The 27,007-nt window shown below is 48.9% G+C and overlaps 1 protein-coding gene across 1 annotated transcript in view; it reads right to left on the bottom strand.

The window, feature by feature from the left end:
- The window catches only part of LOC143986759 (uncharacterized), a 111,092-nt gene that overhangs the window by 33,898 nt on the left and 50,187 nt on the right, over nt 1-27,007 (bottom strand). The window contains exon 3 of the mRNA XM_077485164.1: nt 15,178-15,277. The gene's annotated coding sequence lies outside the window, so the exon portion shown is untranslated. The remainder of the gene's footprint in view (nt 1-15,177; nt 15,278-27,007) is intronic.

Genomic DNA, 27,007 nt, shown 5'->3' with positions numbered 1-27,007 from the left:
CTGCGCTGGCTCTGACATCTGTAGAAGAGCTGCGCTGGCTCTGACATCTGTAGATCTGCTGCGCTGGCTCTGACATCTGTAGATCTGCTGCGCTGGCTCTGACATCTGTAGATCTGCTGCGCTGGCTCTGACATCTGTAGATCTGCTGCGCTGGCTCTGACATCTGTAGATCTGCTGCACTGGCTCTGACATCTGTAGATCTGCTGCGCTGGCTCTGACTTCTGTAGATTTGCTGCGCTTGTTCTGACTTCTGTAGATCTGCTGTGCTGGCTCTGACATCTGTAGATCTGCTGCACTGGCTCTGACTTGTGTAGATCTGATGTGCTGGCTCTGACATCTGTAGATCTGCTGCGCTGGCTCTGACTTCTGTAGATCTGCTGCGCTGGCTCTGACTTCTATAGATCTGCTGCGCTGGCTCTGACCTCTGTAAATCTGCTGAGCTGGCTCTGACTTGTGTAGATCTGCTGCGCTGGCTCTGACTTCTGTAGATCTGCTGCGCTGGCTCTGACCTCTGTAGATCTGCTGGGCTGGCTCTGACCTCTGTAGATCTGCTGGGCTGGCTCTGACCTCTGTAGATCTGCTGGGCTGGCTCTGACCTCTGTAGATCTGCTGGGCTGGCTCTGACTTGTGTAGATCTGCTGCGCTGGCTCTGACTTCTGTAGATCTGCTGCGCTGGCTCTGACTTCTGTAGATCTGCTGCGCTGACTCTGACTTCTGTAGATCTGCTGTGCTGGCTCTGACATCTGTAGATCTGCTGCGCTGGCTCTGACATCTGTAGATCTGCTGCGCTGACTCTGACTTCTGTAGATCTGCTGTGCTGGCTCTGACTTCTGTAGATCTGCTGCGCTGGCTCTGACTTCTGTACATCTGCTGCGCTGGCTCTGACTTCTGTAAGCAAACAGGAGACTTTGGTCTGAAGATTGGCAAGTCATTGCCATACATGGTATAATTCCCCCCAGCTTGCTATCCCGCTTAAATGAACCGATGTACAGCTACGACCTGCCGCTGTATAATGACGGCTGCTGGTCGGCAATCGGTTAAATAACAAATGTGTTATACTTACCTATTCTGTGTAAGGGTTTTGCATGGAGCAGCTCTGATCCTCCTCCTCTGGGGTTCCCCTGGCAGCGATCCTGGCTCCTCCTGTTCTCGGGTGCCCCCGCGGAGAGCCGCTTTCCATGGAAGCACTCGTGCTGCAGTCCAGCTGCTATGTCCATTGACACAGACAGCAGGACTTGCCCCCCCCCCCCCCCCCCCACACACACACACACACACACACACACACTTGATTTGATTGACAGCAGCATGAGCCAATGTCTCCTGCTGCTATCAATCTATCCAATGAGGACTTGAGACAATGGCTGGAGCTGCTGGGCTCGTCCCTGTCGCTGAAAAGATCGGGTTCAGGTAAATAAATGGGGGGCTCTGGGGAGAGCTGCAGACCAAAAAGGCGTTTTACCTTAATGCATAGAAATGCACAGAATGTGAAAAACCTTGAGGGTTTACAACTCCTTTATCTCTTTGTATATTTACCGATTTCTATGTAAAGCACAGTTTATCTATTTCTATGTATACAGGACAAATGTAACATATCTCTATCTAGCTCTCTCCCCTATATCAATCTAATCAATCTTTCTCTCTTCATACAATATAACTGGTTTTATCTGTATATTTCTCTTTATCTCACTCTCTGGGGGTTATTTACGAAAGGCAAATCCACTTTGCACTACAGGTGCAAACTACAAGTGCAAAGTGCACCTGGAATTGTGCTGAAAGTGCACTTGGAAGTGCAGTCGCTGTAAATCTAAGGGGTAGATCTGAAATGAGGGGAAGCTCTGCTGATTTTATCATCCAATCATGTGCAAGCTAAAGTGCTTTTCTTAACTTTTCCTTGCATGTCCCCCTCAGGTCTACAGCGACTGCTCTTCCAAGGGCACTTTCAGGTGTACTTTGCACTTGTAGTTTGCACTTGTAGTGCAAAGTGGATTTGCCTTTCATAAATAACCCTCTCTGTGTACTATCTGTCTAATCTACGTCTGTCTATTCATTTTTCTATCTCTTTTCACTGGACCTCTCATTTCCCTTTGCACAGTATTGTCTATCTACCTGTTATCTATCAGCCAGTTTATCTTTTTTGTTTGTATATCTTTTTTTTTTTTAAATATCTAATCTTTCTCTGTAAAATATACTTTATTAATCTATCAACCTCAATCTTATCTGTCTATCTGTGTATCTATCTGTCATTGATCTGCCTGTTATCTATCTCTATCCATTTATCTTTTCATTATCGATCTATTTATCTGCGTGTTATAGATCTATTTGTTATATATATATTTATGGCCCAGAGCCCTCTGACCGATACGGATAAGGATGACAAACAAGGATAACACAAAACTCGCTTACTTGAACCGGACCTGAAAGTGTGCCCTGGCCTAACGTAGGGTATACCAAAATAAGGGGGCATACCCTTGATAGAGAAATGAGTAATGAATGAAATGAAAATGAAATGGAGTGAAATGAGTACTCGCCCGGGAGTATAATGCTTGAGAAATGCCCTGACAGGGGATGGGTGGGTGGGTATCGCGCACCGGAACCGACGAGGGAGCCAGGCGAACGGGCTGGTTATATACTCCACCGGGCTCCACCCATAATTCCAGGCCACCATACTGGCCTTTCCATTTATGGCCCAGAGCCCTCTGACCGATACGGATAAGGATGACAAACAAGGATAACACAAAACTCGCTTACTTGAACCGGACCTGAAAGTGTGCCCTGGCCTAACGTAGGGTATACCAAAATAAGGGGGCAAAAACATACAGGTAGGGAATACCTTTATTGATTCGAGTTTGTTACTGGGTGAGCTTGATGAAGGCCTGGGCCATCTCTACTTGCGGATTGGGTATGTAACGGGCGAAGCAGGCGGATTTCCACCTACCCAACTTTTTGATGATGTGGACCGGGACCCCTTGGCGAGAGGCAGTTGAAGCTGCTCCGATCCGAAACGAATGTCCGGAGTAGTGAGCCGGATCGAGGTGAAGGATGCTCAGGAGTATCCTGACATGCTCCATGAACTGGGCTGCGTTCAGTGGCTTACCGTGGAATGGTAGAAGCGGGCCAGTTCCTGGTTGATCGGCCAGAAGGGTCAACAAGCGGGTGAGCGTGGCGACCGGGCACCAGCGGTTGTTAGTTTTATAAAAATGTATGTCCGTCCCCGGGCCAAGTTGTTGCGTCTTGGACACTGCTATATGCAGGATGAAATGGTCTCCGTGCCTGACCAGGTGGTGCTTGCATAGCGTGCGAGCTGAGGGGCTACTGGAGGTAAACTCGCCTGGCCGCAGGAAGCCGTAGAAGGCCAGGTGTATGGCTGCTTGTATAATGGTACTAGTGTGGAGTCCGAAAGGTGCAGTGGCCAAAATATCGGACATGTTTCTGAAAATGTCTCCTGTGATAGGCAAGCGTTTGAGGGAGGCCGCAGGCTGGCGTTTCTGGATGCCACGCATGACGGCCCGAATGGCGTGGAAAGTGAACAAGGAGGGTTCAGCGGGGTCCTGGAGGGACGTAAAATGTTGTACCCCGGCCAGGTATAGTCGGATCGTGTTGACGGATAGCGCCAAGTCCGAGTGGCAATGGGCAACGAAGGCCAGAACTTGCTTGACCCGGGAGGTCTCTGTGGAGTGAGACGTTAAGAAGCGGTTAAAGGCCCTCCAGGCTGTTTGGTAGGCCTTGCGGGTATTGTCTGCGAGGGAGTGATTGATGAGTTGAGTCGCGGCTACTAGGTGAGGGGTTAATCCAGGGTCAGTTGAGACCAGTCCGGGATAACTGCTGACGTTGGTCCGGCTCCGGGCACCTGATCAAAAAAGGAAACTAAGTTAAAGCGGGAAAGGGCGTCCGCTGCCCGGTTACATTTACCGGGGATAAAGGCACAATGGACATTAAATTGAAACAATAACGAGAGCTGGACCAGTCGCCGCAGGAAGGACATAATCTCCAGAGACTTGGACCTGCCTTTGTTAATGATTTCCGCAGTGGCGAGATTGTCCGTTGAAAAGGTCACTGTTTGACCGGACCAACTGCGGCCCCACGTATGGGCAGCGGCTACGATGGGGTACAACTCAAATAGGGAGGACGTCTCGGTGAAGCCCGGAATAGCCAGTATCTGAGGAGGCCAAGGGGCTGCAAGCCAGAGGTGGCCAAAAATTGCCGCAAAACCCGTGGAGGCCGCTGCGTCGGTCACGACCTGCGGCGATGAGGAGGACACGGAGGGAATGAAGAGGGACACGCCATTCCAGGACGTCAGGAATTCTTCCCACATGGCAAGGTCTGCTACAGCTGCGGGGTCCAGGCTGAGGATATGCTCCGGGTCTTGTGAATGAGACAGTAGGACTAACAGGCGTGATATGAAAGCGCGACCTTGAGGGATGATGCGCATGGCAAAATTAAGCATACCGAGAAGGGACTGTAACTGCCTCTTGGTACAAGTTCTGGTGCGGGTGAAGTCCCTCATGACCGACCTGATGCGGCTTAGTTTATCCGGGGGAAGGCTGGCCTGCATAGTGCTGGTATTTAAGCTGACCCCGAGGAAGGTGATTGCCTGCGCAGGGCCCTCTACCTTGTGCTCAGCAATCGGGACGTCAAGATTATTGAAGACCACCCTTAGTTTATCCAAATCCCCTGGAAGGGAGCCAGGTGACTCGACCAGCAGGAAGTCATCCAAGTAGTGTATGACTCCCTGGCACTGGGCTACGTGCAGCAAGATCCATTCGAGAGCCTGCGCAAACGAGTCGAAGAGCCAGGGGCTACTCTTGGACCCGAAGGTCAGCTTAGTGGCAAAATAGTAGAGCTCCCTCCATTTGATGCCATGCCAGCACCAGAGAGATGGATGGATAGGAAGGAGCTTGAAGGCGTCCGAGATGTCGGCCTTGGAGAGCCATGTACCTGTGCCTGACTTGAGAATGGCCTGGATGGCCATGTCTACGGACGCGTATTTGAGGGAGAACTCCTCGGAGGGGATAAGAGAATTAAGACTGGGGACAGAGGAAGAATAAGGCGCTGACAAGTCGTAGACCAACCTAAGTTTATTTGAGAACTTGCCCTTGACAAGCCCAATAGGGCTGACTCGCCAGGTGTTAAATGGGGGCTTCGTGAAAGGGCCTATGATGAAATTCCGGTCTAGTTCTGCCTGTAACAGCTGGTCGATGGCCTGTACGTCGGTGGCTGCTGACCGCAGGTTCTGGCACTCGTGTGTGAGGTGAGGGAGGGAAATAAGTCCTGTATGAAAGCCCTGAGTAAAGCCCTGGACTAGGTAGGTGGCAAGTGAGGGGGTGGGGTGATTGGCGAGGTAGACACCGAGCCACGACACGTTGACCCGGCTCAGTCATGATTTCCTAGCCTGCTTAAGCTCGCACATGAGCCTGGGATGAGCTCTATTACACCGTGAGCATACATGGAGCAGCCTGCACTGGCTGAAATTGCACGACCCACTGTTAAAGTTGTTACAGATGGCTGCGCCACCCAAGGTCTTGACCGGGCGCCCCAGTTTATCTGTCTGAGGCAGGCGTGCCGGTGCTGGTAGGGCCTGGGCAGAACCTGAGGTCGATGGACCGTCTACAGGCGGGGTTGCCACCGAGCTGGCACACCAAGTCGCGGTGTGAGTAGCTGACTGGCAGATGGCACAAAGAGGAGACCGCAGCCCTGCGAAGTGTCGGCAGAACAACTCGGTGTCCAAGGCACTCCAATCCGTAGGTAACTGAAATTGAGAGAGCCTGGCGGCCGCCTTAGCGGAGAAGGAGCGGTGATAGTCATAAAAAGCGAAACCGCCGTATTTGTACCCCAGGTCGACTACTACGTGGAGGTAACGATCCAGTTCCTCCCTTCTGCCGGGGGAGGCCGAGCAGATGACATCCCTCAGCATGCCGAAGGCCAGGGTGAACTCGGTGACTGACAGCTTTCTGTCCAGCCTGGGGTCTTTGGCTTTGAGGACCACCGACACGTCCCCCCAAGTATAAGCTTTATTTTCTGCCAGCTCGTGAATGGATATCAGTAGCGAGGCCAGATTGACGTCCTTTCCCTCTAGGATGTCCTTCCTGATGTTGGCTGATATTAAATGGGAAGGGTACACTACTGGTGTACACCCGGGGGTACCTGCGCTGGTGTTCTCCACTGCTTGTGAAGCTGGTATAGGAGGAGAAACGACTGGGCGGGTCTCGAGGAGGGCCACCCGACTCTGAACTTCTGACATTGAGGTCGTCAGGGATGACACCAGCGTGTGAAGCTGCGTGATGGAGGCCGCGATGGAGCCCAGGGAGGCCTGCTGGGCACTATCCTCAACCGCGGCTGGGGGAGGAAAAAGGAGCCTGAAGAGCTCGGCCTTTCTGGCTGTAGCTGGGAAGGGTACACCCCTACGCCTCAACTCGGCCGTCAGCCTGGGGATGGTCCATGTTCTGAAGGACCTTTGGCTGCCGCTCTCTGAGAAAAGAGACGGAGACAACGGAGCCGTGTAGTCCTCGCTGCCAGCCTGGGACATGGTGGCAAAATCCGGGCTTGGTAAGCTTTATTAATCCCTGGGACCGGGTTTTTCTCCTATACGAAACCTAAGAGGGTGACATGGATTACAAGACTCGTAGGAGACTCCTAAGCAAACTTTTTTTTTTTTTTTTTTTTTTTTTTTTTTTTTTGAGAAGGGTACTACCGCTTGTGGGCGTTTCCCTTCCCGAAGATTCTCTTACCTAAGGAGGCACCGTCCGACCCGGTGCAGGTTGGACCTACTGAAAACTCGACTGATCTGAGGAGATGAAGGTAAGTTTGTATGAGACTCCTATGCCTGCAGAGAGATGTCTAGCTAAATCGTGGAGGTAAGACTGGAAAATGTGAAGAAAGACATAACTGAAACGAGCTGCATAAATGAAACGAGCAGACAACCGAATTTAGAATAATGTGCGTATGGCGACAGAGACGTGACTTGGTTGCGTCGTAGATGCAAAATTTCCTTTTCCCTTCCCCGTTTTTTTTTTTTTTTTTTCCACGCAGATGCGCATAGAACGTGGGGTTTAAGCGGAGGTGGACCCGCCACGTGGAGCTCAGGCGGAGGTGGAGCCTGCCACGTGGAGCTCAGGCAGGGGAGGGGAAGGGGGGGGGATCTGCCGCGTGGAGCTCAGGCGGAGGTGGAGCCCGCCACGTGGAGCTCAGGCAGGGGGGGGAGGGGGGGCCTGCCGCGTGGAGCTCAGGCGAGGGGTGAACCCTGCCACGTGGAGCTCAGGCAGGGGAGAGGGGGGGGGGGATCTGCCGCGTGGAGCTCAGGCGGAGGTGGAGCCCGCCACGTGGAGCTCAGGCAGGGGGGGGAGGGGGGGCCTGCCGCGTGGAGCTCAGGCGAGGGGTGAACCCTGCCACGTGGAGCTCAGGCAGGGGAGAGGGGGGGGGGGATCTGCCGCGTGGAGCTCAGGCGGAGGTGGAGCCCGCCACGTGGAGCTCAGGCAGGGGAGGGGAAGGGGGGGGGATCTGCCGCGTGGAGCTCAGGCGGAGGTGGAGCCCGCCACGTGGAGCTCAGGCAGGGGGGGGAGGGGGGGCCTGCCGCGTGGAGCTCAGGCGAGGGGTGAACCCTGCCACGTGGAGCTCAGGCAGGGGAGAGGGGGGGGGGGATCTGCCGCGTGGAGCTCAGGCGGAGGTGGAGCCCGCCACGTGGAGCTCAGGCAGGGGGGGGGGGGAGGGGGGACCCTGCCACGTGGAGCTCAGGCGAGGGGTGAACCCCGCCACGTGGAGCTCAGGCAGGGGGGGGGGAGGGGACTTTGCCGCGTGGAGATCAGGCAGGGGGGGGACCCTGCCACGTGGAGCTCAGGCAAAAGGGGGGGGGGTACTGAAATGAGGCGTGCAGCTGGGCGCACCAGAACGAATCGATGCATGAGGAATGCGATGAGATTCGAATTGGAGCGTAATAAGTGACAGAAATGATATGCCATGACAAAGAAAATTAAATGATCCGACATCACCGACTGACATGATTGAAGTGACTGCAATGATTGACATGAAAGGAAATGACATGACGGACATAGTACAAACGGTATGACATGATTTTTTTTTTTTTTTTTTTTTTTGGTTTTTGAACAACCTGAGATTGACATTGCCCGGACTGCTCAATTTAGCGCGACAAGCAGACGGCTGTGATTTCGAGATGGTTCGATCGGTTCGAACACAACAAGAGTCATTCGGTTTAGCAACGACGTGCTACGAAACGAAGTGCCAGTTGGCACGAACGACATGTATCGAAAAGGTGACAACGACTTCTACGAAGAAGGGGTAGTGACAGTGAGGTACCGAATACAAGTGTCGCGGTTAAGCCGTTCGTGTGACCTAGAGTGAGTGGTTCGTGAGTTCAGGAATCTAACTTTCGTGACTTTAATAACACATGAAACGAAAAGGGTGCCGAAGCCCTACCTGCGACAGCCGGCCCAGACGTGTTGTACGACAACGAAACTTTCGATTAGAGTATAGCGACTCAGACGGCGACCGGACGGACGCTGATGAACGACAAGGTTTTGTCGACACGAGGCGGACGAAAACGTAGGAACTCACGAACCCGGCTCACTGTAAAGTCTCGTGGATAGTCGGCCCTTGATTTCTGACGTATCAGATATCGCGCACCGGAACCGACGAGGGAGCCAGGCGAACGGGCTGGTTATATACTCCACCGGGCTCCACCCATAATTCCAGGCCACCATACTGGCCTTTCCATATATATATCTGTTATATATCTATCTGTTACCTATCAATTATCAATCTATTTATTTGTGTGTCATTGATCTATTTATCTACGTAATATGTATCGGTTATTGATCTATATATCTGCCTGTTATCTATCTATCTCCACTGTATATTTATCTAATTACTATCTATCTCTGTACTGTACAGTCTCTGTATATATCTATTTTGTAACACACATCTCTACACTGTAATCTATCCATCTATCTTTCTGTTTGGTTGCTCTACCTTTATTGAATCCCCTCTCTGTACAGTACAGTCTATTCTATACTGGATTTATTTGTATCTCTTACTCACTTATCTATCTGTTATCGATCTATTTATCTGCCGGTTATCTATCTGTAATCTATCTATCCGTTTATCCGTACAGTATATAGAACTTTCTCTGTATGTATTTTTCTCTCTCCTTCTATATATACACACATATTATATATATCTATATATATCTATATAGAGATATATGCACAGTGCCTTGCAAAAGTATTCGGCCCCCTTGAACTTTTCAACCTGTGAAAAGCCACATTTCAGGCTTCAAACATAAAGATATCAAATGTTTATTTTTTGTGAAGAATCACCAACAAGTGGGACACAATTGTGAAGTGGAAGGAAATCTATTGGATAGTTTAAACTTTTTTAGCAAATAAAAAACTGAAAAGTGGTGCGTGCAAAATTATTCGGCCCCTTTACTTTCAGTGCAGCAAACTCACTCCAGAAGTTCAGCGAGGATCTCTGAATGATCCAATGTTGTCCTAAATGACTGATGGTGATAAATAGAATCCACCTGTGTGTAATCAAGTCTCTGTATAAATGCACCTGCTCTGTGATAGTCTCAGGGTTCTGTTGAAAGCGCAGAGAGCATCATGAAGACCAAGGAACACACCAGGCAGGTCCGTAATACTGTTGTGGAGAAGTTTAAAGCCGGATTTGGATACAAAAAGATATCCCAAGCTTTAAACATCCCAAGGAGCACTGTGCAAGTGATCATTTTGAAATGGAAGGAGTATCAGACCACTGCAAATCTACCAAGACCTGGCCGTCCCTCTAAACTTTCAGCTCAGACAAGGAGAAGACTGATCAGAGATGCAGCCAAGAGGCCCATGATCACTCTGGATGAACTGCAGAGAACTACAGCTGAGGTGGGAGAGTCTGTCCATAGGACAACAATCAGATGTACACTACACAAATCTGGCCTTTATGGAAGAGTGGCAAGAAGAAAGCCATTTCTCAAAGATATCCATAAAAAGTCTTGTCTAAAGTTTGCCACAAGCCACCTGGGAGACACACCAAACATGTGGAAGAAGGTGCTCTGGTCAGATGAAACCAAAATCGAACTTTTTGCCCACAATGCAAAACAATATGTTTGGCGTAAAAGCAACACAGCTCATCACCCTCAACACACCATCCCCACTTTCCACATCTGTGGCTCGTTGTTGAGACTTCCTTTCACATCCTATCCCATAGCCAAATACAGGAAGTGAGAGGAAATCCCTCCTGAGTGAGGGAATCCCTGGGTGTCACCAGAACTAGTGCCGCCAATCCTGTTTCGGCGTCAACCCAAAATTAGTGATTTCCTTTTACCTTCACTTTCGATGATAATGGTTAAAAATGAAAGTAGAGGGTGAGTCTCACTAACGGGGTCACAGATCTGATCCCTCTCCACCAGGGCTGGACTGGGACAGAAATTTGGCCCTGGACTTCATCCAGACCGGCCCACTTACATTTTGAGTGTCCCATCAGCACTCCCTAACATCAGTGTGTCCCATCAGCACCCCCTTACAACAGTGTCCCATCATCACCCCTTACATCAGAGTGTCCCATCACCAGCCCCCTTACATAAGAGTGTCCCATCAGCACTCCTTAAAGAGGAAGTAAACCCTGATGGGTTTACTTCCTCTTTTTTTCCCTGCAAAGGTAAAGCATAATGGACTACTATGCATCGCATAGTAGCTCATTATGTGTCACTTACCTGACACAGGAGCCAGCGAAGTCGCCGCTGTCACCTGTAGTCCGCCGCATCCATCTTGGTTGTGGCGTCTCTCGCAGCTCCGACGAATGACAGCGGAGAAGCCGCGATGACGTCACTCCCGCGCATGCGCACGGGAGTCGCGTCTCGGAGCTCCGACGCTGCCATTCGCCGGAGCCGCGATGACGTCACTCCCGCGCATGCGCACGGGAGTAGACAAATTTGGCAAATCCATTCTTGGACTTGCCGCATTTAGTGCGCCTGCGCGCCGCTGTCTACGGCGCATGCGCCGTAGACAGCGGTGCCCATTTTCGGGCAAATATCTCCTAAACCATATAGGTTTAGGAGATATTACTTGGACCTACAGGTAAGCCTTAATCTAGGCTTACCTGTAGGTCAAAGTTGTTTGGAAGGGTTTACTTCCATTTTAACATCAGAGTGTCCCATCAGCACCCCCTAACATCAGAGAGTCCCATCAGCACCCCCTTACATCAGCGTGTCCCATCACCAGCCCCCTTACATCAGAGTGTCCCATCAGCACTCCCTAACATCAGAGAGTCCCATCAGCACCCCCTTACATCAGAGTGTCCCATCAGCACCCCCTTACATCAGAGTGTCCCATTACCAGCCCCCTTACATCAGAGTATCCCATCACCAGCCCCCTTACATAAGAGTGTCCCATCAGCACTCCCTAATATCAGAGTGTCCCATCAGCACCCCCTTACATCAGAGTGTCCCATCACCAGCCCCCTTACATCAGAGTGTCCCATCACCAGCCCCCTTACATCAGAGTGTCCCATCACCAGCCCCCTTACATCAGAGTGTCCCATCAGCACTCCCTAAAATCAGAGAGTCCCATCAGCACCCCCTTACATCAGAGTGTCCCATCAGCAACCCCTTACATCAGAGTGTCCCATCAGCACCCCCTTACATCAGAGTGTCCCATTACCAGCCCCCTTACATCAGAGTGTCCCATTACCAGCCCCCTTACATCAGAGTGTCCCATTACCAGCACCTCCATACATCAGAGTGTCCCATCAGCAGCCCCCTTACATCAGAGTGTCCCATCAGCAGCCCCTTACATCAGAGTGTCCCATCAGCAGCCCCCTTACATCAGAGTGTCCCATCAGCAGCCCCCTTACATCAGAGTGTCCCATCACCAGCCCCCTTACATCAGAGTGGCCCATCAGCACTCCCTAACATCAGAGTGTCCCATCAGCACCCCTACTTACATCAGAGTGTCCCATCAGCAGCCCCCTTACATCAGAGTGTCCCATCAGCAGCCCCTTACATCAGAGTGTCCCATCAGCAGCCCCCTTACATCAGAGTGTCCCATCAGCAGCCCCTTACATAAGAGTGTCCCATCAGCAGCCCCTTACATAAGAGTGTCCCATCAGCAGCCCCCTTACATCAGAGTGTCCCATCACCAGCCCCCTTACATCAGAGTGGCCCATCAGCACTCCCTAACATCAGAGTGTCCCATCACCAGCCCCCTTACATCAGAGTGGCCCATCAGCACTCCCTAACTTTAGAGTGTCCCATCAGCACCCCCTTACATCAGAGTGTCCCATCAGCAGCCCCTTACATCAGAGTGTCCCATCACCAGCCCCCTTACATCAGAGTGGCCCATCAGCACTCCCTAACATCAGAGTGTCCCATCAGCACCCCCTTACATCAGAGTGTCCCATCAGCAGTCCCCTTACATCAGAGTGTCCCATCAGCAGCCCCTTACATCAGAGTGTCCCATCAGCAGCCCCCTTACATCAGAGTGTCCCCATCACCAGCCCCCTTACATCACAGTGGCCCACTGAGCCATCGGCCCACCGGGAAACTCCCAGTAGTCCCGATGGCCGGAACATGCCTGCTCTCCACACTATCCAAAAAAAAAAAAAAGTCTTTAATTATACATCAAGGCTGCATTCACACCTGAGCAGAGCGTATTTTTGCCAGAGATTTGCCAGTGAATTTTTGGTATGTTTTAACGCATATATACACGTTTTTGAAGCATTTTTTATATGTATTATAAGCTTCAGGAGGAGGAGAAGGAGCCTAGTTGTTAGGCAGAGAAATGCTTGAAAAATGCACATAAATACTTGTGCAGCGCATATTCAGACACACCCATTGAATTTGAATAGGCTAAATCTGCATGAATCTACGTAATCAGATTTGATTGGGGCCTTAATAAAGAATACATAAAAAAGAAAGAACACAGAAAACTATTTGTTGCTCAGACTTCCTGCTTAAAGGACAACTTTAGAACCATCTCATTAATTGCAGTCTTCCTAGTAAATTTCCACTCTTCCGACTTCCATGGTCCTCATTGGTAAGTCCTGATTGGCACTACAGAGCCTTTGCAAGGAAAGTGTCTCAGCCAGATCCTCTTCCTACCATGCATGCACCCAGGGGCCCTATTCATTACTATGGATGATTCCTACCAGGGTGGATTTGAATTCACTGTGGCCGTCATTCGGCCATAGCACGGATGTCAAGTGTTTAAACAGCAACTGTCATCTCTGTCCCGCAGTGGCTCCTCCTCTGACCCGCTGTTGACTCACCGACAGTCCCATTCACTTTAATAGGACAGCTGGTGATGTGGCAGTGACACAACAAGGTGAGGGACGTGGTGGCAGCAGGTGAGTGGATGCCCGCTAACAAGTGCTTCCATGATGGATCTGAAGTGACAGGTGCTCTTTAAACGTAAGGACTTATTGGTAGTTAGAATCTTTAATATTTGCAAACAAAATGAAGGTTTCTTATTTAGAATAATAAGCTGTCAGGTTAGTAAAACAGCGATATCTGAGCCTATTCAATCATACAGTTTGTAGTGTACATAGATTTGCAAAATAATGGGATAAAGGAATATTCCTGAATTTTGTTTTATCGCCTGGTTACTGTGAATACATCAATGCAGTGCCTGTTATCTCAGCTTGCAGAGCTTGGATTCATTGAATGAGTTTATCAAAAAATGTAAATATTGCAGAATATACAGCCTCATGCTACATAACTAAGCTCCATTTCATGCTGAATAAACTAAATTATTAATGCATCCTAAATAGAAAACTATCTTTAGATAGATTTTTACCCCAAAAGCATTTTATTTCAAAAAAAATTTGATATATAAAAAAAAAAAAAAATCAATAAAAAAATTAAAAAATATCAGATTAAAAAAATAAAATAATTTATTTATATCCACCCTGATTCCTACTCTGCTGGGTGACTGGTGGCTACCAAGAGTACTGTACAGATCATCTATAGGAATTAATGGAGTGATGACACGTATGCTCGTTAGGGAGAGAGAACCCAGTCAGAATGTTTTCTTTGTAAAAGCTATGAATGAAACTATGACTGAAATAAAAAATGCTATACATGATGCCGTCTATTTCCAGAATTAACAGCATTTGTTTCTGAGTTCCCAGAATAAACTGTGTGTAAAGGCATTGGGGCGCCTGCCTTTACACACACATGACATTTAATGACATCCCAGTCTTAGTCCGTAGGGTTCAGTATTGCGTTGCCCACCCTTTGCAGCTATAACAGCTTCAAGTCTTCTGGGAAGGCTGTGCACAAGGTTTAGAAGTGTGTCTATGGGAATGTTTGACCATTTTTCCAGAAGAGCATTTGTGAGGTCAGGCACTGATGTTGGATGAGAAGACCTGGCTCGCAGTCTCCACTCTAATTCATTCCAAAGGTGTTCTATCAGGTTGAGGTCAGGACTCTGTGCAGGCCAGTCAAGTTTGTGCACTGGTGCACAGACAAGTTGGAACAGGAAAGGGCCATCCTCAAACTGTTCCCACAAAGCTGGGAGCAGAAATTGTCCAAAATGTCTTGGTATGCTCACGCCTTAAGAGATTCCTTCACTGGAACTAAGAGGCCAATCCCAACTCCTGAAAAACAACCCCACACCATAATCCCCCCTCTACCAAATGATTTGGACCAGTGCAAAAAGCAAGGTCCATAAAGACATGCATGAGTGAGTTTGGGGTGGAGGAACTTGACTGGACTACACAGAGTCCTGACCTCAACCCGATAGAACACCTTTGGGTTGCGACTGCACTCCAGGCCTTCTCGTCCAACATCAGTGCCTGACCTCACAAACGCACTTCTGGAAGAATGGTCCAACATTTCCATAGATACACACCTAAACCTTGTGGACAGCCTTCCCAGAAGAGTTGAAGCTGTTATAACTGCAAAGGGTGGGCCAACCCAATACTGAACCCTGCAGACTAAGGCTGGATTCACACCTATACAGTTTTAGTGCTTTTTGCATTTTGCAGATTTGCCCTAGAGTCCATATAACATGGTTTCCTATGGAACACGATCTGTAGTGCAAATCAGCAAAATGCAAAAAGCACATAAAAATGCGTAGGTGTGAATCCAGCCTTAGACTGGGAGGCCATTAAAGTTCATGTGCGGTAACATTTTCGGTAGTATCAATGACTATGGTTGTTGTATTTTGCTCCTACCTTAAATGGACTTCCGTCGTGTACATTTTGCTTTTGTTCATGTACGTTCACGTTACGCTTTTTACCTTTGTTGAAAATCAATGACGACTAATAAAAATTGCTATTTGAAAAAACAAAACAAAAAAAAAACAAGTTAATGTGCGTGTAAAGGCAGCTGTCACAATACTTTTGACAATATATTGTATTTCTGTTACCTGTTGATCCTGTCAATTGATCATATATTTTTCTACTTCCTATAACGTGACAACTCTGCAGTGAGATCATGTACTATATATATTGTACAAGATCTCATATATATATAAATATATATAATAATATGTATTATAATAATAATAATAATAATAATAATAATAATGTACCATCACCCTGTAAGACAGAAGAGTCTAATGCCCGTACACATGGGCTGAATGGTGGGCAGCATCGCTTGGTCCACTAGAAACCGCCAGACGCTCTGCCCGTGTACTGCAGCCAACAGAAGGCGGCCAGCTTCTATTAAAGGGACATGGCAGTCCCCCCTGTCAGAACACAATAGCACAGTAGGGGAGATAGCTGTACTAACATCTCTTAGTTAGTACATCGGCTCCTCTGGAGCTGTCAGTTTTTTTTTTGTTCAGCCCTGAAAGAAAAAATGAGTAGTGTGTACTAGACTTTAGATGGACATGTTGTTTTGAGTTGATGGGGACTATTTCCCCCTACTTGCAATGCAAATTTACACTTTGAATTTAGGGGACTGTAAACACACACACCTGAGCAGCGTTACTACCTGCAAAGGCAATGGATTGGGGTGTACATATGGCCACAATGCTTTCCACTGCGGCGCAACCAAATTTATCCGCACTGTCGCTCATGGCGGCCAACAGCGACTGACAGATGAGACTCAATCAACTGAATGGGGTGGTGGGGTTTTTAGGGGGTAAAACAGGCAACATAATGCCTCCTCAACACCTGTTAAACACCCTCCAAAGATCAATCCAATACTGATCGCTCTTCAGAGAGCAACACGAGTGTAAACAAGCCAGGATTCTGCCAATTCAGATCTGTGCAGTGCCTTGACATGCATTGGCTGAAAACATTCCGAGTTTTGAATCCACTGATGCTTTTCATGAGCTTTTCATGGGAGTTTCAGCACACGTCAATGCATGACAAACATACCTGTCCAAGGTAATAACAAAAGAACACAGAAAACAACAGACACGCAAATGTGAAGTCAGCCTAAGCGATACTCAAATTAAAACTGGAACTGAAGTCTAAAGTGGAGCTCAGCCCAAAAGTGGAAGCTCTGCTTGTTCACACCAGCCCCCCCCCCCCCCACCCCCACTGCCATATTTGGCACTTTTTGTCAAAACCAGGTACCCGCTCCCTCTTCCCGGATAAGATCGCTGCACATTGATTGCGTTGATCTACTGAATTTTACGCCCCCTGCTGTCTTCTGGGAGACACAAGTCCTAGAAGAGAGTGGGACCTTTCAATAAGGGCAGTGCAACTCACACATGCACAGTAGGAAACAGGCTGGGAAGCCGCAGGGCTTCACTTCCTATTTCCCTTATAAGGATGCCGCTCCTGCACCCAAAGCTGATGGACAAATCGGCTAGGGGTGCCGACATCACGGGATACCACTACAGGTAAGTATCCTTATATTAACCACTTCCCAACTGGCGCATGCTGATGTACTTTGGCAGAATGGCATGGATGGGCAAATGAGCATACCTGTACGTCCCTTTAAATTTGGGGCCACGCCATCATGTGCATGCCGCCATCGCGTGCATGCTGGCTGAGACCTCCGTGAGTCGGATCACAAGTCCCGTGGACTCGATCACCGCGGGGATACCCGCGATAGTCTCACGGGAAGGAAGAACTGGGAGATGCTAATGTAAACAAGCATCTACCTGTTCTGCCTAGTGACAGTGTCACTGATCTCTTCTCCCTGTGATCGGGAGGAGTGATCAGTGACGTGTCACACACAGCCACACCGCCCCAGTTAGAAACTCGCCCCAGGACACACTTAACCCCTACACTGCCACCTAGCTATTAACCCCTTCACTGTCAGTGTCATTTAGACAGGAATCAGTGCATTTGTATAGCACTGATTGCTGTATAAATGACAATGGTGTCAAAAATGTCCAATGTGTCTGCTGTAATGTCACAGTCACGATAAAAATCGCTGATCCCCGCCATTACTAGTAAAAAAAAAAAAATTATTAAAAAAAATGCCATAAAACTGTCCCCTATTTTGTAAACGCTATAACTTTTGCGCAAACCAATTAGTTAACACTTATTGTGATTTTCTTTACCAAAAATATGTAGAAGAATACATATCGGCCTAAACTGAGGAAAAAAAATATTTTTTATATTATAACAAAATGTAAAATATAATGCTTTTTTTTCAAAATTGTTGCTCTTTTTTTGTTTATAGCGCAAAAAATAAAAACCACAGAGGTGATCAAATACCACCAAAAGAAATCTCTATTTGTGGGGAAAAAAGGACGTCAATTTTGTTTGGGAGCCATGTCGCACGACCGCGCAATTGTCAGTTAAAGAGACGCAGTGCCGAATCGCAAAAAGTGGTCTGGGGCTTAAGTGGTTAACATTCATGAGCTACACTATTTGTAGCTCCTGACTAGGGTTGTCAAACGCCAGTAAATTTACTGACAGTTTGTAAAAATCTGTGATTTTTTTATAACTACCAGTAACGGCTCTTTCACACGGAACGGATCCGCGCTGATCTGCCCCGTGGACATCCGCTTGCTCAGCGGGGATCGCTCCGTCGATCCCCACTGAGCAGGCAGAGGACAGGTTTGTCTCTGCACACCGTGCAGGGACGGACCTGTCCGAGCACCGCTCTCCCCTATAGGGGATCGGATGAGGACGGACCGCAGAGTCCATCGTCACCCGATCCGATCCTCAGACTTTTTCGGATCGGAGCGGGTCGGACGTCATCGGACATGTCACCGCTGACATCCGACGCTCCATAGACCTCTATGGTGCATCCGTTCAGGTCCACCTGAAAAAAGGCGGACTTGAGCGTATCAGTCGCGTGAAAGAGGCCTATATATCAGGGGCTGATATTTTCATGCTGTGTTGACTTTTTAAGTGTAAATCAAGCAAATGACTTTGGTATAGGTATTGTCAGTGTTTTCATATATGTTTATACTGTTCAAATATTCACTGTTTTAGTTTTCAATAGGAGTTCTGTAATTTCTTATGCCAGTAAAAAATGTGCTCCGCCAGTAAATTTTCCATGTTTTGTCAGTAAAAAATACTGTAGGAGGATGGCCACCCTGTTCCTGACTTTTCATTTTTTTTTTATTTATACAGGCTGGAACTCCTCTTTAAAAAAAAAAATATGAGCAGGCAGAAATTTTATTGCAGACACAATGAGGTTGATTTATTAACGGCAAATATACTGTGCCCTGCAAGTCCACTTGTTCTAGATTTAAGGGGAAGCTCTGAAATGAGAGGAAGCTCTGCTGATTTCCTTCATTTAGTCTCTTTTTGTATATAGTGCAAAAAAATGTAAAACTGCAGAGTTGATCAAATCCCACCAAAAGAAAGCTCTATTTATGTGGCAAAAAAAGACATACATTTTATTTGCATACAGCGTTGCATGACCACGCAATTGTCAGTTAAAATAAGTAGTGCAGTGCCGTATTGAAAAACGTGATCTGGTCATGAAGGGGAGTAAATCTGCCAGAGGGCATGTGGTTAATAAATATAAATATATATATATATGTAAAAAAAGGTATGTAGCGCTGCCTTTTAAAATACACCATCTATTATGTGACACAAATCAATAACTGTAATAAATACGTACATAAATGTGCAAATGTAAAAACACTGTGCATCCATAAACGTGCAAAACACAGTAGTGTATAATATTTAAAAAGTGCAAAATCACATATATAAAAAGTGATACATCCAAATGACATGAAATGTGCAAATATCGCAAACAATATGTGACTGAATCACAATACAAAAATGGCTAAAAAAGAAGAAGAAAAAAATAAAAATAAAAAAGTCCATGTGCAAATACAGGTGATCAAACAAATGTTCCAGTGCTATTCAGTAGCTCGATATCCAAATGTGACAGTATATCTAATAGTCATGCAGTGTTGTCACAGATGCAGACATGCTTCACAAAAAGAGAGAGACAGTCCACCTTCAGTGCTCCACCAGTGCACCCCCCGTTTCCCCCAGCCTCTCCCCTCAATACAAGACCCCTCAGGGTCCAACACACTTGTAGGGGAAATTGCTGATTTGGCTCCTTATAGATGATTCGTTCGGCCTCACATTAAAATCCAAAATACCAACGATCATGGGGGAAAGAAAGGGGACTCTCATGTGTAGAAATGTAAACCTTAATAAAATAATGTAAAATATCCACTCACATTAAAAAACAGAATCTTGCGCTTGTAAACAAGGGAACTTTCGGTCTTGGCCGCGACCGGAAGTGACGATCGTGACACCTGGCTCCTCCCTGACACGTTGCGTCACAGACACGTGACTTTTTCAAAGGGTCAAGGAGTCAGGTGTCGAAGTTTAAATAGGGCGGGCGGCTATAGCAACTCAAAACAACAACCGCTCCATACCTTAATACTACTAGCTTCCTGATACAACTTGAAAATAAAAGCATATTCAAATTACTTCCACATCTACTAATAACATTACTAAAAATCACAAAGTAATTGTTATAACTTTCTCCACATAAATAAGTGTAAAATAACATTCTAAATATATCGCTCCAAAGACACTGCCATCTTGTGGTTAAATGCCATACTACATCATTTTATACAGGCAATGCTAACTGTGTTCATCTAGTCATTCAAATACATAGCAATATTATGAAAAAAAGGACAACTATACCATAGCTATATTTTAACTATCTCATAACTGGCCATAACGTTGGTTTTGACTGGACCAATCAATTGGGAAATTAATACCGGAAAAAAAAAAACAGGAGGGGGAGGGGGGAGAGGACAAAACCCCTCATCAGTGAAGTACATCTAACCCCAATGCTATCTATATATATATAAGTATATATAGAAAAATATAAAAAAATTCATTAATATTAATAAAATGCACAAAAATCTTGAATTAATAATTAGAAATAAAACAATTAAGATCAAAGTCAACGTTATGTCCAAAAGCTGTTAAAGTGCATAATTCATGAATCCATCGGGATTCAGATTGGCTAATCCTAATAATTTTATTATCACCTCTCCAATGGGGCTTGTATTTTTGAATACCACAAATTAATAAAGATGAGGGGTCTTTTTTATGAAACTTCGCATAGTGTCTCCATAGGTTATGTTTATCAAAACCCTTTTTTTTTTTTTTTTTTAAAACAACGAGTTTATTGGTATACAAGCCAGTAGACAGGAAAAAAGAAGGAAAAAATTTCGACATCATAGGTACATCCAGCAGGACAGGACAACAAACTTCAAAATCAGTACAGTGATGTATAGAAATACAGATCAGATCCGGTAGAACGGCAGCAGAATAACAGAGCACTTGCACTGTATGGCATATTGTATCAATAAGACAGTAACTCATATAAACACATCCAGAGTACCCACCCATCCCTGGTGCTGATAAGGAGACAGACCGCATAGAGTCAATCCGCTCAATACAAATAGGGTAAGAGGCTCCTCTAGTATCCCATCTTGGTCATACCCAGTATCTGCTGCGACGTTGATAAGCACCACATCCAGTCCCCTGAACCAGGCCAAGAGAACACACCTCACCCCGCACCACCCCGCCCAGGGGGGGCTAGTCCACACAAGTGTCTGGGTTAGTAAGCCAGCGATCCCATATCTTATTAAATTTGTTGGGGCACCCCCTATGCGCATAAATGACTTTTTTCATGGGCAGCGTTAAATTTACCTCAGCTACCCAAGCCCCAAACGTCGGGGCCTCGGACCGCATCCAACACCTGGCAATTACCTTTCTAGCGCTGAATAGAGTTTCCTGTACAAAAACCGCATGGGAAGGGTCGGTCATAGGGACTGGCAGCAGACCCAGGATGCAGGTTTTAGGGTCCACCTGAAGCGGGGAACCCATACGATCATGAAGGAATTGAATAACTTGCTGCCAGAAGGTCTGAACATGTGGACATGACCACAGCAAGTGATAGAAGGAGCATGGGACAGTCCTACAGCGCGGGCACCCCGGGTCTTGAGTAGGTTTATATCTACAAATACGCACGGGAGTAAGATAAGATTTGTGCACAATGTACAATTGAGTCAGCCTGTCGGACATCTTGGGAGAAGTCAGTTTAACATTATCCAACACCTCCTCCCATTCCTCAGTCTCGAGCGGGCCCAGTTCCTCTTCCCACCTGTGTTTAGCTACCTCAGCCAGCCTGGACTCAGAACGGCGTCGAAGTGAACTATATAAAGTGGAGATCAGTTTGGAGGACTCCTCACCAATAAGAATGCCCACCAGTGACAGTTCCTGAGGAACAGGGAACCCCTCCCCGAATTGGGCCCCAAGGGCGTGAGACAGCTGCGCATATCGAAACACCATATGCGAAGGGATCCCAAACTCCCCCTGCAACGCCTGAAAACTGCGCACCCCCCGCGGGGTGACGACCTGGTACAGGTACACCACCCCCCTGGCGGCCCAGAGACCCGCCCCGGGTAGTTCCCGAAGCTCCCCCAGGCAGGGATTGCGCCACAAGGGCATGTGGGAATGTACCCAATCCGCCCCCACCATCCTAAGGGCAATCCCCCACACCCGCCGGTGCTGAAGAAGCAGAGGGGCGCCCCCCCCCCCACACGCCTAGTAGTCTCCCTACCCCGAAACAGAACCTGCAGGGGGGAGTGAGCATGGCCATGAGGCACTCTGCAAATCAAAGTACTATATCTAGGGGCATCTGTTTTATGAAGGTGAAAGAAATGGGAAAGTTGGGCAGCAATATAGTATGCATGGAAGTCAGGCAGTGCGGCTCCCCCCAGGTCAGTTGGGTTTTTCAATGTATTCCAGGCTAATTTGTGTCGTCCAGAGCCCCAGACGAAGGAATTAAGGATAGAATCCAAGGTTTTAAAATACTTAAGAGGGATTAAAACGGAGGAGTGCCAGAATTTGTATAAGAATTTGGGTAGCAGAATCATTTTAATTAGATTAATCCTGCCCATCACCCCAAGGGGGAGCCTTGCCCAGGATTGGGTTTTACTCTTCAAATATGAAATCAGGGGTTCAATATTATGGGCTATACAGTCGGAGGGCTCCCTCGTGATCTGGATTCCCAAGTACTGAATAGAGGATACTCTACTCAGCGGAAGGGAGGCCGCGTCATGCATCGGAGGAGACGCATCAATAGGGAGGATCTGCGACTTAGCCCAGTTAATAGTAAGACCTGAATGTTTGCCAAATTCCTCGATAGTACAAAGTGCTGCCCTCAGCGATGGCCCCTCATCTTCGAGGTATAGGAGCATGTCGTCAGCGTATAAGCTAACTGTTTCCACTAACGTACCTATCCTAAGGCCCCTGATGTGGACATTGGTTCTAAGGGATATAGCCAGCGGCTCCGCCGCCAAGGCATAGAGGAGCAGGGACAGCGGGCATCCCTGCCTGGTCCCCCGCCCCAAAGGAAGGGGACCCGACAGCCACCCGTTCACCGCCACCCGCGCCTCCGGGGAATAGTATAAAATTTTAACCCACTTCAAAAAATTAGGGCCAAACCCGAACCGTCGAAGGCACTCCCACAAATATTCCCACTCCACCGAGTCAAATGCCCTAGCCGCATCCAACGCCACCACAACTCTAGTACCCACGTGCTCATGGGAAGCCTGCAGATTCATGTGGAGCCTACGGAGGTTCATTGCCGTGTTCTTGCCAGGCATGAATCCCGTCTGATCCGGATGGATGAGGGACAAAATGTGAGAGTTCAAGCGGGTTGCTAACATCTTGGCTAAAATTTTGACATCCGCCTGAAGCAGGGAGATCGGGCGGTATGTCTCAGGGCGGTGTGGGTTTTTACCCGGTTTCGGAATAACCACTATCGTCGCTTGACGTAGAGTGTCTGGGAGAGTGGCAGAGTCAAAAAGGGAAGTATACAAATTTAGCAGTTCGGGGGCTAGCACCTCGGAGTACTTGTGGTAAAAATCTAGAGGTAGGCCATCCTGTCCCGGGGCCTTGGACGCTGCCAGGGAGGAGAGCGCCAACACAACTTCATCCAGAGTGAACGGGGCCTATAAGTCAGCAACCTGTGACACAGAGAGGTGCGGGAAGAGGACCTCTTGTAAGAACGTCTGGGTCTCCCGTGAGGTGGCCTCCACCCGGGAAGCATAAACATCCTCATAGTAGGACCTAAACATTTCGGCTACCGTCGCAGGGTCTGAAATAAGTACCCCACTCTCGTCCATTAAGGACACCACCACCGGCGGCCTCGCGTCCTGATGGGCGAGGAACGCCAGCAGTTTGCCCGCCCTCTCGCCCTGCTTGAAGATGCGCTGCCGCGAGAAAAAATGTTTGCGTCTGGCCTGTTTGAAGCGCAAATGATCTAGGACCCTAGTCTGGAGCCTAAGCGCCGAGGCAGCTTCTGCCGTGGGGTTCGCCACAAACCGACAGGTAGCAGCTTCCAGCTGCTCGACTGCCTGATCAGCTAGTAATTTGGAAGAGCCCTTCAAGGTATTGATACGCCGAGTCAAAGTAGAGCGCGCATAGATCTTAAAGGTCTCCCATACAATACCACCCGACGCTGTCCCTTTATTCACAGCAAAAAAGCGACGCCATTCCTCCGCTAAGTCATCCTGCTCCCCCAGTGCCTTCAGCCAAAAGGGGTTGAGGCGCCAGGCGCGAGGAACCACCTGCTAGGTCACAGAAAAGGTAGCCCAGCATGGAGCATGATCTGATAGAGATCTTGCGTGAAACCCCGCATCCTCCAGCTGGGGAAGGAGAATGTCCGACGCAAGAATGTAGTCAATGCGAGACATAGTGGAATGTGTGGCCGAGAAACACGTAAAGGCTCGGGCCGTGGGGTGTCTATGTCGCCACACGTCAGTCAGTGAGAAGTCCCCAAGGGTGCGACTCAGCCTAGATCCCATCTGGGCCGCGGGGGCAGAACCTCCGTGCAGCCTGTCTATACTCGGGTCAAGGGCAAGGTTGAAGTCCCCAAGCCAAATGGCAGGGGTGCCCGGATATTGGGCCATAAAAGCTAATCCCTCAGTCACCAGGCTAGCAGAGTACGGAGGTGGTATGTACAGGGCCAGGAGGAGGCAACGTCTACCATGTACAGTACAATGCAAAAAAATAAATCTCCCCTGGGGATCAGTATGCATATCAATCAGGTGAAATGGCAGTGTTTTGGCAATCAGCAGTGACACACCCCGGGAGTAGGGAGTGTGGGTCGCGTGATACGCCCATCCAACCCAGGGTCGCCTAAGAGCCAACTGAAGTTGGCCAGTAACATGTGTTTCTATCAGCGCTATTATGTCGGCCCTATATGTCTTAAGACAAGTAAAAACTGCTGTGCGCTTAAGCTTATCCCGGAGTCCCCTGACGTTCCAAGTCAAGAATTTAACTGGAGCCATACAGCAATAAGGAACAGTCTATTCACTGGGAGGGGCAGGTGAGGCAAGTACCAATAGCGGTCCCACCCCACACCCCCCCCCCCACAATAATAAGTGCGTTCCTAGCAATGCAGGAAGTGACATTTTTTGTTGTACCATAAACTCAGTTACCATAAACTCACAACCGAACTCAAACTCAGAATCCCAGCAACAGCGTCCAGCGCAGCTTCACTCCGCCGCCCGAATCAGCTGTCTCTCCAGGAGGGCAGACACGACATGGCGCAACACACAAGGCGAACACTCGCTGTATCCAGCCCCAGGAGCAGCCGCAAAAACCAGAGCTGCGGTCCCCGCCCCCGATGCCGGGAAAACAGGCAAACAAGCATCTGCGAGCAGCAGTAGAAACAGCAGTAATAATAATAATAAATTGATTAAAGAAATAAATTGGGAAAGTACATGAAGAATAAAAAAAAAAAGATTTTGAAAAAAGGGGGAACAGAAGGCAGAAGCAGTCGTCCCAGCAAAGTACACCGCAGTAAAGGGAGATCAGAGTGCAAAAGGGGCTGGAGTCCGCCATCTCGGGGGAGGAAGGCCAACAGGGACAGAACCACACATGCCAGGATGGACCAAGTCAGTGTCAGCATGCAAAATGGGGGGGCAGACAAGTGAGCATCGTGGCATCCGAGGGTAAAGCGGACAGTACCGGCCCCCCGGAAAGTATCTTCCGTAGAAGGCAGGCAGGGTTGTAGGGACCATCAGTTCACAGCAAGCAGAGCCACTATAGTAAGCAGTAGTCAGAGCAAGAAAGAACATAGGTCCCGGGCCTCATACAAACAGCCAATAAATTGCGGTCCAAGCAGAAACCGTAATCCGGTGTATCACCACAGAGAGCCCACTCCAGTCCGCACACTAGGCCCGGCGGTTCCGGTCAGCCTCTTGTCGGTCCAGCCACTCCATCGCCTGCGCCGGGTCATCAAAAAAGTGAGCGCGGTCCTCTCCCAGAACATGCAGCTTCGCCGGATACATCATGGCATACTTCAGGTGATTAACCCTCAGCCTCCGCTTGACCTCAGTGAAGCGAGCCCGTTGCTTCTGGACCTCCGCAGAGAAGTCCGGGAAGGCCATAACGTGTCCTGGAGTCCTCAGACTCCAGGAGAGCGCGCCGCCGCCGTTCAGACTCCAGGAGAGCGCGCCGCCGCCGCTCAGACTGCAGGAGAGCGCGCCGCCGCCGCTCAGACTCCAGGAGAGCGCGCCGCCGCCGCTCAGACTCCAGGAGAGCGCGCCGCCGCTCAGACTCCAGAAGAGCGCACCGCCGCTCAGATTCCACAAGGGCGAGCCGCCGCCGCTCAGACTCCAAAAGGGTGTGCCGCAGCCGCTCAGACTCCAAATGGGCGTGCCGCCGCCGCTCAGACTCCAAATGGGCGTGCCGCCGCCGCTCAGACTCCAAATGGGCGCGCCGCCGCCGCTCAGACTCCAAATGGGCGCGCTGCCGCCGCTCAGACTCCAAAGGGGCGAGCCGCCGCCGCTCAGATTCCAGAAGGGCGAGCCGCTGCCGCTCAGACTCCAAAAGGGCGTGCCGCAGCCGCTCAGATTCCAGAAGGGCGAGCCGCCGCCGCTCTGACTCCAAAAGGGCGTGCCGCCGCCGCTCAGACTCCAAAAGGGCGTGCCGTCGCCGCTCAAACTCCAAATGGGCGCGCCGCCGCCGCCGCTCAGACTCCAAATGGGCGCGCCGCCGCCGCTCAGACTCCAGGAGGGCGCACCGCCGCCGCGCAGACTACAGAAGAGCGTGTTGCTCGTGTGCAAAGTCCAGAAGAGTGTCATGTGCATATTGGGACTGTACCCGACATTGAGACTCAACCAAAATGTCAGGTGAACCATGGGAACATTTCCTCCAGTAAAGATGGGGGCAAGGCTACAAGAAAGAATAGGCAGATACTGGTGGTAGGGGACTCAATTATTAGAGGGACAGAGAGGGCAATCTGTCACAAAGACCCTCAACTACGAACAGTATGTTGTTTACCAGGCGCTCGGGTTCGGGACATTGCAGATAGGATGGAAAGATTGTTGCGTGGGGCTGGAGAGGACCCAGCTGTCTTGGTACATATTGGTACAAATGACCAAGTCAGAGGAAGATGGAGCAGTCTACAAAATGATTTCAAGGACATAGGGATTATGTTGAAAAAAAGGACCTCCAAAGCAGTATTTTCAGAAATACTGCCTGTACCTAAAGCCACACCAGAAAGGCAGCAGGAGCTTAGAGAGCTTAACAAGTGGCTGAAGAACTGGTGCAGAGAAGAGGAGTTTGGCTTCATGGAGAACTG

Source organism: Lithobates pipiens, unplaced genomic scaffold (assembly GCF_037356315.1).
Source record: "Lithobates pipiens isolate NorthernLeopardFrog02 unplaced genomic scaffold, aLitPip1_a1.2 Scaffold_18, whole genome shotgun sequence".
Taxonomy (NCBI): domain Eukaryota; kingdom Metazoa; phylum Chordata; class Amphibia; order Anura; family Ranidae; genus Lithobates; species Lithobates pipiens.
The sequence above is the reverse complement of the archived record's forward strand: the minus strand, read 5'-3'. Positions and strand labels throughout refer to the sequence as shown.